Below are 13,155 nucleotides of genomic sequence, written 5' to 3' on the forward strand. Positions count from 1 at the left end.
TCTAAGCTGCATATCTAAATGAGTACACTGCATGATGATCATGTTTCGGGCACTTCAGGGTATGTCACAAGGAAGTACAGGACATGTGACAAAATATTGTGTAACAATCCTAGAAGGTAATAAAAGGGGAAAAAATCTAAGCCTATCTCGATTAGGAAGATGTAGATCTAACATAATGGAGAGAAATTTATTTAAATGATTGGGATTTAAATATGTTTGTCTTATAATGAATATCAAGATAATGAAGTAGTTCAATTAACTAATATTATGAATACCAAAACACATTTTGTCAGAAATCTATTAACCAGAATAATTAATCAACAAAATTTAAGAAATAGTTCACAAAATAATAATGATTATTAAATCAATAACTTGAATGATTAAACAATAATATAATGAAATAGTTCAAAAAATATTATTGTTTGTTCAATCAAGATTAAAAGACCGATTTCTTATTAAATAGTCACTTAGAAATCAAATTTTAGAACATAAGAGCAGAGATAAATAACAGTAGATGATTGAGGGAAATCACTCACATAAACAATAGTGCACAAATATGAATAAAAATGACACATTTATGCCATTATAGATGAAATTAGTATAAAAATAATAGTATTTTAAATACCAATTTATTGAAATTGTTTCTCTGGCTCTGATTTGCAATAGTGCTTTACAATTCTTGAACTTTTGTTGTTAAAACAAGAGTTGCAATAGTGAAAGCTTTTCTTCTCCATACATAATTTAGAATAAAAGAGAAAAAATGTTGAATTTAGGATTTTGTGATCCATATCAGGTTTATGAGAGGATTTTCGGCGTAAATCACAAGATCTATCATTTTTCGACGCGTTTCGAACTAGTCAGTGTGGTTCATCGTCAGGACAAGTTGAAGAACCAGATTCAACTTTGCATGTTAAATAGCTTGAGCAGAGCCTCCAAAATCTTGAATTACTCCCCAAACTTGAGATTTACTCTCCTCTCACCTACAACTCTAAATTTCCATTACAATAGTTCTTTTAAGAATTCCATAATTGTAGATAACAGAAACCCCTTTGCTCATTCTACAAACCCCTATTTATAATTTACAGAATGAATTCCAAATAGGAGAGTTATTTAAGAATCCTTTTTCTCCAACAATTTTAATTTGCCTAAATTCCTTTTCTTCTACTAGAGAAATTCTATTGATTGAAATTTTCTTTTCCTCAACTCTTCAATTGTTTTCCTATCAAATCCAATCAAAATTCAATTAAAATACAAATTAAAAGCAAAATACCAAATCTGGAATACAAAATATCTCCAATCAGAGTTTAATTAAATAAATAAATAAAATGAAATCTCAAATTTTCATTGATCCCTCTAAATATATAATTGGTTAAGGAGAACTTAGTCAAATGGATCTGTATTCAACAGAGATTATGAGAAAATGAAAATGCAGAGAATTAAACTGAGAACATTAATTTTCTTCAAAAATTCAGAGCTTGATCTTCTGTTGCATTTTACACTCATTAAATGATCAATTCTGGTTATGAACCCACTTCATCAATATTATCGATTCTTTATTCTATCTAATGAGCCATCTTGGGCCTCATTTGGTGAAGTAAAACTAAACTTATGAGCTTCCAATGTTGAAGAATCAATACTACCAAAATTTTGGAAAATTTGTTGCCTAGGCCAAAAATAGGATTTTTTTAATTAAAATCTAATCCTAAATTAAATTACAATTATTTATTAATTAGTACTAATTTAATATTAATTACAATATTAGTCTAGATTAATTATAAACTAATTATATATAATAAAATAAATTTTAATTTTTAAAAATTAAAATGAAATTAAAAGTTACTTAAAAATATGATTATATTATATTAGTATTATAATTAAATTATATTACAATTATAATATTAAATTATAATCATAAAATATATATATATATATATATATATATATATATATATATATATATATATATATATATAGATATATATATATCTGTGTGTATGTATGTATAACAATACTAACCAAACTTAAAACCAGAAGAACATCACGTGGCCATGGAGAAAATGATGTAATGGAGTTGACATGTGAGGTTGAGAGCATATGGAGGTGAGGGAGGAGGTAAGAATGACGTATGGAGGACAGAGGTCGGGAGTAATAAGGAAGTGAGGTGAAACTTTAGGTTAAAATGAAATATCCACTCTATAAAATATCGACAATTAGAGAAAATGAATATCGCATGTTTTGAAACGTGCACAAAATAAAAACTCTGATATTTCTATATCGCAATATTAGAAGTTTTAAATTTCAGAAGAAGTAAATTAGTGCTTTTAAACTTCGAGATAAATTCAGAATGTTTAAAATTTCAAAATATTTATATCATAAGGGAGGAGATGAGGCAAAATGGGGTCCACTTGGAGTGGGATTAAAAATTCTACAAAATGAACTACAACCACTTTGCAATTTTGAGTTTTTGGGTCTTGTAATTTCCTTTTAAATTAGTAATTGGAATAAATTACAGAGATCGTGAAAAACACATTATTTTAGTTGTTCTACAATTTGGTTGTTTTGTAGGGCCGTTAGTGAAAAATGAAGAAATTAGTAAAAATTAACCATGGATTAATATTCACAATGAATTACTAATTTAATTATAGAAATTAAAATAGTATACATTTTATACATTTTTTTATCCTAGGTGGTAAAAATTATCAAACTTTAGAGGAGAACTAGTTGGACAATGTGTAACCAAATGAGACAAAACAAGTACCAATGGAAGGCTAGCAAAAAGTTGAACTCAATGAAGCAATCAAAATAGAAATCTGACAAAAATGAAAAAAATGCAAAATTGTAGGACACTTAACCGAAAGAAAATATTAAAAGATAATTTAGTCAAAATTTTATGGAAAAAGTCCCCATTATTTGAAGTAAATAAGTCAAATAATGGGTGTTTTGGGTTTTCCTTACAACACAATAGTACAGGAAAATAATCAACAGGTGTTTCTATCAGCAATATATACGGAAAATAAGGATATTTCATTACTAATTATACAAGTCCATATCTTCAACTATTCGAGAATGCATAGTCACTAGGAAAATAATTACATGATATATGTAGAGGCACTCCAAAATCCCTTTGAAGGTGTGTAGGACATTATAACTGAAGCATTACAATTTTAACTGAACATTTATATCTCACTCACTTTGAGGTTTTGACAACACCATCTTTTATGTGTGCTCAAGAAACAACAGATTTTATAGCGATAGAGTTGTTGGGTCAGTTAATTCCTCAAGGATCTAAAGTCTGATGATTCACTAAAAATCAACAAAAGAAGTGAAAACATGGATGAAACACCCTGGCGATAATGGCTCTTTCTCTGTTGTAATCGAATAATTTTTCTATTCTTGACCACACGCCTCCTTGTTGATCAACATCTCAATTAAAGCCTTATAGTTTTAACTTTAAATATCGCTCCTTACCGACCATTGATGGGCACTGCATTTTCTGAGGTGAAGTTAAAATTTTCAACAAAACTCCATTTCCATGGAATTTTACTTTTCCCATGGTAATTGAATAATATCCATGAAATTATAATTCTTACGTGGAGGATTCTATAATTTTTGTTTTATATACTTATGTCGTCATATGTATACATCATAAATACTTAAGACAATACTCATGATACATTTGAGTTAACAAGCATGATTCCAATTATATTTATTATTTTCAAGGCTCAAGTGGAAGTACTATCTCCACCGACTCAGCCTCTCAAACTTCAAAAAGGTAGCGCCAACTGAGCTCGCTGAAATCTTAAGGGGAAACCACTGCCAAAACTCATTGAAATCTGAAGAGGCAAATATAATTGTTTAATTTGATTAATAAACATAATTTTTTTTATAAATATAAATGATCGAGACAAAAGAAATATGCATAGAAAAAGTACCTTTATGTTGGGTTGTGTTATATTCTTTCCATGACTAGCCCACGTAGTTAACTAGGGTGTTAGAGGGGGGCGGAGCCCCCCCTTCGTTGCGCCGATTGCATAGCGGGGGGGTCACAGGCAGTTTGAGGGATGCAGGTAACCCCACTCTATGGAGTCTAGGGTAGCACCCCTGAAAATTTTGTTTTTGGAACCTATGTTAGGTTGGGCAAACCCACCCATGGTTTTGTGCATGATTTTTGCACATGTTTTTGGACGCGATGGTTTTCAGTCCATGGTTTTGGACATGATGGTTTCCGGTCCATGGTATTGGATGCTTCAGCATGTATAAATATGTATTATAACATTGAAAGGAACATAATGAAAAATCAAGCTGGTAGTCCCTGTTTTGGGATCCAAGGGAAATCTCTGTGTATATGTGTTTTATGTGTTATGCTCTCGCAATGTTTATTTTATGTGTTTTAGAATTCGTATGCAGGTAATTTTTGTACGGGGTTAAAACCTACATGTGGTATTGGAGTTGTTTTGGCTTCAAGGGGATGCCTTTGTTGCTGAGGGGTTTCGCTCAGGCCTATGGTAGACCCTGTTCAGTGGGAGATCTACGAGAACGATTCTAGTAGTGAAAGAAGATGGCGAGCAGTGGAAAGATAGAGATCGAGCAATTAAATGGTCAGAGTTTTGAGTTGTGGAAACTCAAGATGGAGGATCTGTTGGTGGATAAATATTAATGGATTGCGGTAGATCTGGGTACTAAACCAACGAGTGTCTGATGAAGAATGGAAGAAGATGTATTGGAAAGTAAAGAGCATGATATGACTGTGTGTCTCAAATTCAATATTGTTGAATGTATCAATGGAATCTATGGAAAAGGATTTGTGGGACAAGTTTGAGACTTTTTACCAATCTAAGTCTTTAGTGAATAAACAGTTCCTGTGGGAAAAATTGTATAACCTGACGATGGAAGATGGAGACTCAGTGACAGAGCATCTGAACACATTTAATATTGTGGTAAGTCAATTATCATCTGTTGATATTCAAATTTTAGATGGAGATAAGTGCATTAGTTTGTTGTGTTCTCTACTAGATTCGTGGGATAATTTGGTTATTGCAATAGGTAGTAATGCAACTGCCTCGCAGTCTGATGAAATAGTCTCATCCTTGTTGATGGAGGAGATGAGATGGAAAAATATGGAGAGCTAGAATGGTGATGCCTTGTATGTATGAGGACGGTCCTAGAACAAAAACAAAAATAAGTCATCGAGTGGGAGATCTAAATCTAGAGGGAGATCTAAATCTCTAGGAAAACCTGTAAAGGTGGTGTGTTCGAAATGCGGAAAGGAAGGGCACTACAAAAGGGACTGTAAATCTAAAGCTCCTGATAAAGGAAAGGGATCTGATGATTCTCCTTTTGGAGAGGCGAAAACCACCTCAAATGAAGGTGGGCATGTGTACTTGGCTTCTTCAAGTACATATGTAGATCATGAGGCATGGTTGATTGGCTCAGGTGCATCCTTTCACATCACTCCTCATAGAGAGTGGTTTTGTGAGTATGAGAAATACGATGGTGATGATGTCTTCTTAGGGGATGATAGGAAGGCTAGAATCGTTGGTCATGGTAAAGTAAAGTTGAAGTTGCGAGGTGGAAGGGTTAGAACACTTTTGGGTGTTCTACGTATTCCTGCATTGGCCAGAAATCCGATTTCTGTAAGCAAGTTGGATGATGAAGGATACCTACAAGATGGTTCAGGGAGCACTGGTATTGATGCAGGGAGTTTAGATTGGAACTCTGTACAAGCTGCAAGGTAGCACGGTTGTTGATGAGTGCAACAGTTATGTGGTTCCTGAAAGTGGAGTAGAAAATCTAGTGGTCTCTGGACAGAAGATCATGTTGTGGCATCAAAGGCTTGGACATATTTGAGAGAAGGGCTTTCAAATACTTCATGGTAAAGGTATGGTAGAAGGTATGAGTAATAGTTCTTTGGATTTTGATTTCTATGAAAATTGTGTATATGGGAAGCAAAATGAGGTGAGTTTCCCCTCTGGTGGTAAGAGGGTGAAACAGATATTAGAGCTTGTGCATAGTGATGTGTTTGGACCTGTGAAGGTTCCATCACTAGGTAAGTCTATGTACTATGTATCATTTATAGATGACTTCTTAAGGAATACATGGATATATTTCCTTAAGAAGAAATCTGAAGTCTTTCACAGATTTAAAGAGTTTAAGACTCTGGTGGAAAACCTGATAGAGAAGAAGATAATGGTGATGAGGATAGGTAATGGTGGAGAGTTTTGCAGTAATAAATTTGAAGAATTCTGTAAGAAGTGTGGTATAGCATGGAAGAAGACTACTCCACATACACCTCAGCAAAATGGAGTTGTAGAAAGAGTGAATAAGATATTGATGGAAAGGGCAAGAAGCATACTCAGTGGTGCCATGTTCAGACAGGAATTTTGGGCAGAGGCGGTGGATACAGCATGTTACGTGGTCAACAGATCACCTTCATCAACGTTGGAGGATAAGACTCTACAAGAGGTGTGGACTGGTAAGAAACCCTATTTTTCACATCTGAGGGTATTTGGATGTGATGCATATCTACATGTTCCAAAGGAGAAAGGAGCCAAGTTGGATAGTAAATCTGGAGAGTGCATCTTTATTGGGTATAAGGACAATTTAATGGGTTATAATCTTTGGAACCTAGTAACAAGGATGGTTGTGTACAACTGAGATGTGGTGTTCAGAGAGGTGAAATATGTTTTAAAGATGAAGTCCAACCAAAGGAACCTAAGAAGATAGAGTTTGAGCTAAAGGAGGAAGAATTAGACTCTACAGCAGAGGAGGAATTAGAAGATGAAGAGCCACAAACTTCGGGTATGAGAAGATCAGTTCGAGAAAGAAGGCAGCCAGAAAGGTATAGACCATCTACTTTCTGTTTAAATTTTTCTTTATCTATTGCTAATGATGATCCTAGAAATTTTAAGGAAGCAGTAGATTCTGAGGATGGAAAACTCTAGAAAGAGGCCATGGTTGGTGAAATGGCATCTTTGCACAAAAATGAGGCTTGGGATTTGGTGGAGTTGCCAACTAGAAGGAAACCCATTGGAAGCAAATGGGTGTTCAAGAAGAAGACAAATGCAGAAAGAAAGGTGGAGAAATACAAAGCTCAGTTGGTAGCAAAAGGTTATTCCCAGGTGTCGAGAATTGATTTTGGTGATATTCTTTCTCCTGTTGCCAAGGTAACTTCTATTACATTACTTTTAATTGTTGTTGTTGCTTTTGATTTTGAGGTAGAACAGATGGATGTCAAGACAACATTTCTTCATGGGGATCTAGAAGAGGAAATCTACATGAAGCAACCTGAAGGGTTTGTGGTTAAGGGCAAGAAAGAACTGGTATGCAAGTTAAAGAAGTCTTTGTATGGGTTAAAACAATGATCCAGGATGTGGTATCATAAATTTGTTACATTTAGATGGGGACTTGGCTTCACCAGAAGCAAATCAGATCACTATGTGTATTTTAAATTAATTGGTGACTATGTTATTTATCTGGTCTTCTATGTGGATGATATGTTGCTGGTTGGAAATGACAAAGAAATTATCTAGGATTTGAAGACACAATTGTCCCCCAAATTCGACATGAAAGATATTGGTGCTGCAAACTATATTTTGGATGGAAATTAAAAGAGATCGGACAAAGAGGAAGCTCTGGTTAAACCGGAGGAAGTATGTCGAGACAATATTGCAGAGGTTTAATATGTAGGATAGTAAATCGGTGAAGGTTCCTATTTGTATAGGTGTAAATTTATCTATTGAATTGCATGCCAAGACACAAGAAGAGGAAGAGGACATGGCTTGTGTTCCATATGAAAATGCAGTCGGTGGCCTAATGTATGCGATGGTCCATGGTATTGGATGCTTCAGCATGTATAAATATGTATTATAACATTGACAGGAACATAATGAAAAATCAAGCTGATAGTCCCAGTTTTGGGATCCAGGGGAAAATCTTTGTGTATATGTGTTTTATGTGTTATGCTCTCGCATTGTTTATTTTATGTGTTTTAGAATTCGTATGCAAGTAGTTTATGTATGGGGTTAAAACCTACACATTACATAGTACTTTCTTGTTTAGATGAAGTATCTATTTGTTGCAACTAGAATGTAGTTGTTCGTTGTTTAAACTATGTTGCCTCAACTTTCATTTTCTAGTGGTGGCAACTCCCTTGTTTCCTTGTTAGAGTTGCACTAACTCCCCTATACCTTGTTACTAAAATAGATTTTAATACTTTTTTGATAAAATCTATGTTTACATGTAATTTCCTTGCTACTATGTTATTTTGACTACATGTCGATTATTTATTTATAAGTTAGTAGTTGTAGTTGCATATTCCAATGAGCTCTATCTTTCAATATGGTATTAAAGCTAGAGGATATGAAAAATTGATTTTTTTTTCTTCTTTTACGTAAGAAAAAAGCCATCACCATGTTGGAACATTAGCATTATTTGCATTTGGGTGTATTTTTTGGATCCATAATCAAGATAAAACCATCATAATAGGTAGAACCATGGTATGAATTGTTCTGTTAAAGGATTAGCCAATCGAGCTCTATTGGGCTTCGAAGGTGGGGTTAGGTTATGCCCTGTTGTATGTCCAATACACTATCAAGACTAATTTCATCAACCAATCCCTTATCATCAACTTATAGTGGAGTCGGTCAATGTTTTGATCACCCAATGCACTTTGGGCTATTAATCTTCGGGTTCTCCCCATTGTTGGTTGACCTATTTGCGCCCCACACTATGATATTGATGGCATATGACATTTGAAGTTGGGAATTAATTTTCTATTGGATGCCTAGGGTTTGAAGGAGGTAGCAAGGCCATAGAGATATAAACCTAATAGTGATTGAGGTTTATTTTTTAGGCTGGGAGTTCAGGGCTAATAGGAAAACGTGTGTTCCATGAAGCATCACATTATTCACCATCGATAATAATTTCATAAAAATATATAGCATGGGAAGAAAATAATATGTTGTCTCAAAACATGATAATGTGTCATAGCTTGAGATATTTCTTAGTAAATTGAAGTAAAAAGAATCATGACAAAATAACTAACTGATGTCAACTAAAGATGTCTACTAGGGACAACAATGTAGGATGATGTTTTTCCTTCTCTCCTTTTCTCCATGTACCTCTGGATTCATATCTTGGAATGATATTTCTCTCCTCCCCACTCTTTGTGCTATTAGTATTTTAATATGTGTGTGCGACAAAGTGGCCTTAGTGGGGAAATGTGAAGGAACAAGTGACATATGAAACTTTCCCAATGCAATATGAGCAGAGGAATTAGGAGGTTGATGAGCTCATAAATACATGTTCTGAGATAATCTAGAAGGTACTTGAGGAGAAATAATCCTTGGATGAACTAAGTGATGTGAAATAGATGGCCAATGTCCAAAACTAGATATGGTCCTAATAGGGTTGGACTCCCAACCATCATGGTGTAATGGTTGCTACTAAGATGAATTGTGTTATGGGATTTCTATGATGCTAGGATGCAAGGGAGGTACATTTTATAAAGCATGCATAGTAGGAGGAGGGGGATGACTACCTCTGAAGTATAAGTGGCCTATATGAGTCAATTGATTGAACTCGTCAAACTTTACATCAAAATTTATGGAAAATATATTTTTTTTGTTCCTATTCTCTCTCCATGATACATTTTTATTTCTAGCTTATCACCTTCAATTACCCTAAGAACCTTTGCTAAGGAAACTTAAGGTATATTGTGACCAAGGAAATTTTTTATGAATCTATTAATTATTGAGAATCAATAAGTAATAAACAATATAAATGATTGTCTAAAATCATGTTTCACATAAATTTTGGATTGTTTTGAAAACGAACACAATGAAAAATGTGTTAAATGGGGGAGGCTATTTGCTATACCTGCAATGAAAATAAGTTTCTTGGATAGCTTACTAATATAATGAAGATGAAAGAAGAAATGAGACATTTTGATTCCAACATAGATTATTTATTAAAGCATCATGAACTTACGTGCAAAGAGTGATATAAATGATGTTGAAGTATGCCCATAAAGACAACAAATTCTGAGATATTTTCCTTTTTTTATGCCACAGTTTGAAGCATCGCTAGTGAATAGTAAAACATAATATACATATGGTATATGATAGAAACTATAGTGCTAAGTACACATAATATTTGTGATTGGATAAACGATATTCAAAAAACAATATTTAGAATTGTTTTTTTGTTGCTTGATAGTCGTCGTGGATATCTGCATATAAGAGCACATGGACATATGACTGGGAAAGAAATATAAGCATGTGTCTACCTAAAGTTAGCAACAGGAGGTAGGGGAAGGTACCCTGTTTGAAATTAAATCTTGCAACAAGAATATTGGTGTTGAGAAAAGTGTTGTCATTGATCTCAAAATATAGCCATTTATGTCAAGAGAATAAGTAAATAAAAAGTACAAGCAGGAGTTTTTTAAGAGTTTTTCAATGATTATAGCCTATATTTGAAGGAATTGTATCTACAAGTAAAGTGTTCAAAATCATATGCAAAGTGGCTAGTTGGATAACCCTCTGAGATACAATTGTAATGATACATAACACTCTAGAAACCTCCCAAGGGATTAGAATATATGACAATTTGAAGTTTGAAAGGGTTCCAACAGAACACGGTTCCACATTGGATGGCATAAGGTGCAATATATGCCTTTCCTCATTGGTTAACATGAAATTTCACAATGTGGCAAGAAAGGTTTTAGGATGGCAATGTGACTTCCTAGGATTAATAGAGTCCACGAATAAGAACTTTCACGGAAACTAACAAACAAAGTTCAATTTGTGTCATAGAAGGATTTGCATGAATAGGTCAGGAGCCATAGTTGATAGAATCTGCAATATGGTTAAATTTATGTTCACTAGCAAGTGTTATAAATGCAATGTCTAGGAATTTGAAGATTTAATGAAGGAATTGTTAAGAAAAATAGAGGGCCTTGGGGTCTTCCTTCCATACCTGGTGATTTGGCATAGTGAAAAATAAAAAATAATGATTAGATGATGAGGATGAGTTCGAAGCTAGTTAGAAAGACAAGTTAGCATGATGACATGTGGTATTATCGGACATGTGACACATGGCATGCCTATATGGAATTTCCAAGTACCAACCTAGGACAAATCCAAGTGCCACATGGCACCACTCATTAAGTGATGTGATATATTGATGGCCTAACATGACACGTCATTGCAACATGGGAGTAAAAAGGTTCGTGAAGGTTTTACAATCAGAGTTTCTTAAGGTTTTCAAACTCTAGGAGATAGGGATGTCTCCATCACATAATGTGAACATTCATGTCCCACCATGAAGACAAATTAAAACTGTTCACGAGGCTATGCGATTAGAAGACTACCATGTTAGATACATTCCATGGGATGAAGATCTTCCCAACATGACATATAACGTGAAAATTCACGTCCTACCATGGACGTCTCTTTGGATTCAAAGTTTTAAAAAAGAAGTATGTCATGTTAGATGGAATTCACTAGATAGAGGAACATTACAACATGGGAATTTTGGTTAATAATGTGAATTTTTCACATCAACCAATTTTGAATTAACAAAGAAAATTGTCATAAAACACATAAACGCCAACATCAATATACCTGTGACAAGTGGATGACATCTGGCATTGATGCAACAAGAAATACAATGTATCCCAATGGAAGGAGGATGCATGGGAGAAAAATGGAAATGACATCGCAGAGTGATGATGTAATGCCTTAGGAGTATGAAACATGGTGTGCATTTTTTGAATTATTCGGTGGCGAAGTGCCTTATTTCTATATGACATGTGTGAGTGATTACATCAACAAAAATTGAAAATCATTATGATTCACACTCAAGGGTTGGTTTGTAAATGATTTTCTATGTTAATAAATTTTCAGATAAAATTTGCAGTGACTGGGAAGTGGGCCAGAAATAGGGCTTAGGACCTACAGAGAATTTGACATCATATGGTTTAGTGAATTGTCAATGATTCAGATCCAAATCAAAGTTAGTTTTAATTAAACATATCTGGTGATCCTAAGGTTTTCATTCCAGTGAAATGAGACAAGGCATGGATATAGATTCAACATGTTTAAGGACTATAGGGTTAAGTTGAGGATATGGCCCATGTTTTTAAAGAGTAAGGGAGCTAAATTAAATTTCTCTCTTTACTGTGAAAGTTAAAAGAAAAACTAATTGTAGCCCAAACACTAGCGAAATACAAAATGGAAATCTAATTAAAATAGATTAAAGAAGTTAGAGTTTTATTTTAGAACAACATGTAGGGAATGAAAACCAATTATTCACAAAGATTAAGAGTAAATCTATTAAAGTAATTATTAATAGGTTGAACAGCAAGAGAACACAGAGATGGACAATTTTCAATTTAAATAATAGATCTGAAGTAAATCTAATTGATAAACTCAAGTTTACCAGATTAATTGAATATAGAAGCAACTCTAAATCTATTTAAACAACAACAACATTACAAAGAAGGTATTTTTGGAATTTGAGGTGTGAGTATCTTGAGAGAGAGCAATGAGTGGGTGATCAGAACAAAGATTTTATCTATAAATGTATGAAAAATAAGCATATATGATCTATGTTTTAAAATTAAATGGAGATGAATCTAAAGGGTTATGTAGGTAGGTTCTTACATAATAAGTAGTTGGAGCTTCCATTCAGTTGGTGTTGATAAGACAATGACTTGGTGCTTCCTCTGAAATCAAAAAGTTGGTCTGTTAGAGAGAGAATAATTTGAATTCTTTTATAGGTTGTAACCTACACAAAATTGATGCAATTTGACGTTGGAGCTTTATTTTCCATATTAATAAGAAAGATTGTGGTTTTTCCAGTTGTCTTTCCACATTAATATCTAGTGTCCATATTTTATGCTATTGGTGTGCTATTTTCTATTACTTTGTTTTTAAGTATTTTTACTTTGAGTAAGAAACTTTTGAAATTGTTAAAATACTGATACACCCCCATATCTTAGTATTTATTACTTTCTAACAATTTCTATCATTGCCAAGTTCCTTGAGGAATAGTATAACAATAGGAACAAATATCAGTGATGATTTCTAACTAGGACGAAGGAAAAACTAACAAGTATTTGTTGTTCACTAGAGCAAAATATACATTTCAAAATGT

The sequence above is a fragment of the Pinus tabuliformis genome, chromosome 6 (genome assembly GCF_031772625.1).
Source record: "Pinus tabuliformis cultivar Carrire ecotype Pingquan chromosome 6, CPIR1, whole genome shotgun sequence".
NCBI classification, from domain to species: Eukaryota; Viridiplantae; Streptophyta; class Pinopsida; order Pinales; family Pinaceae; genus Pinus; species Pinus tabuliformis.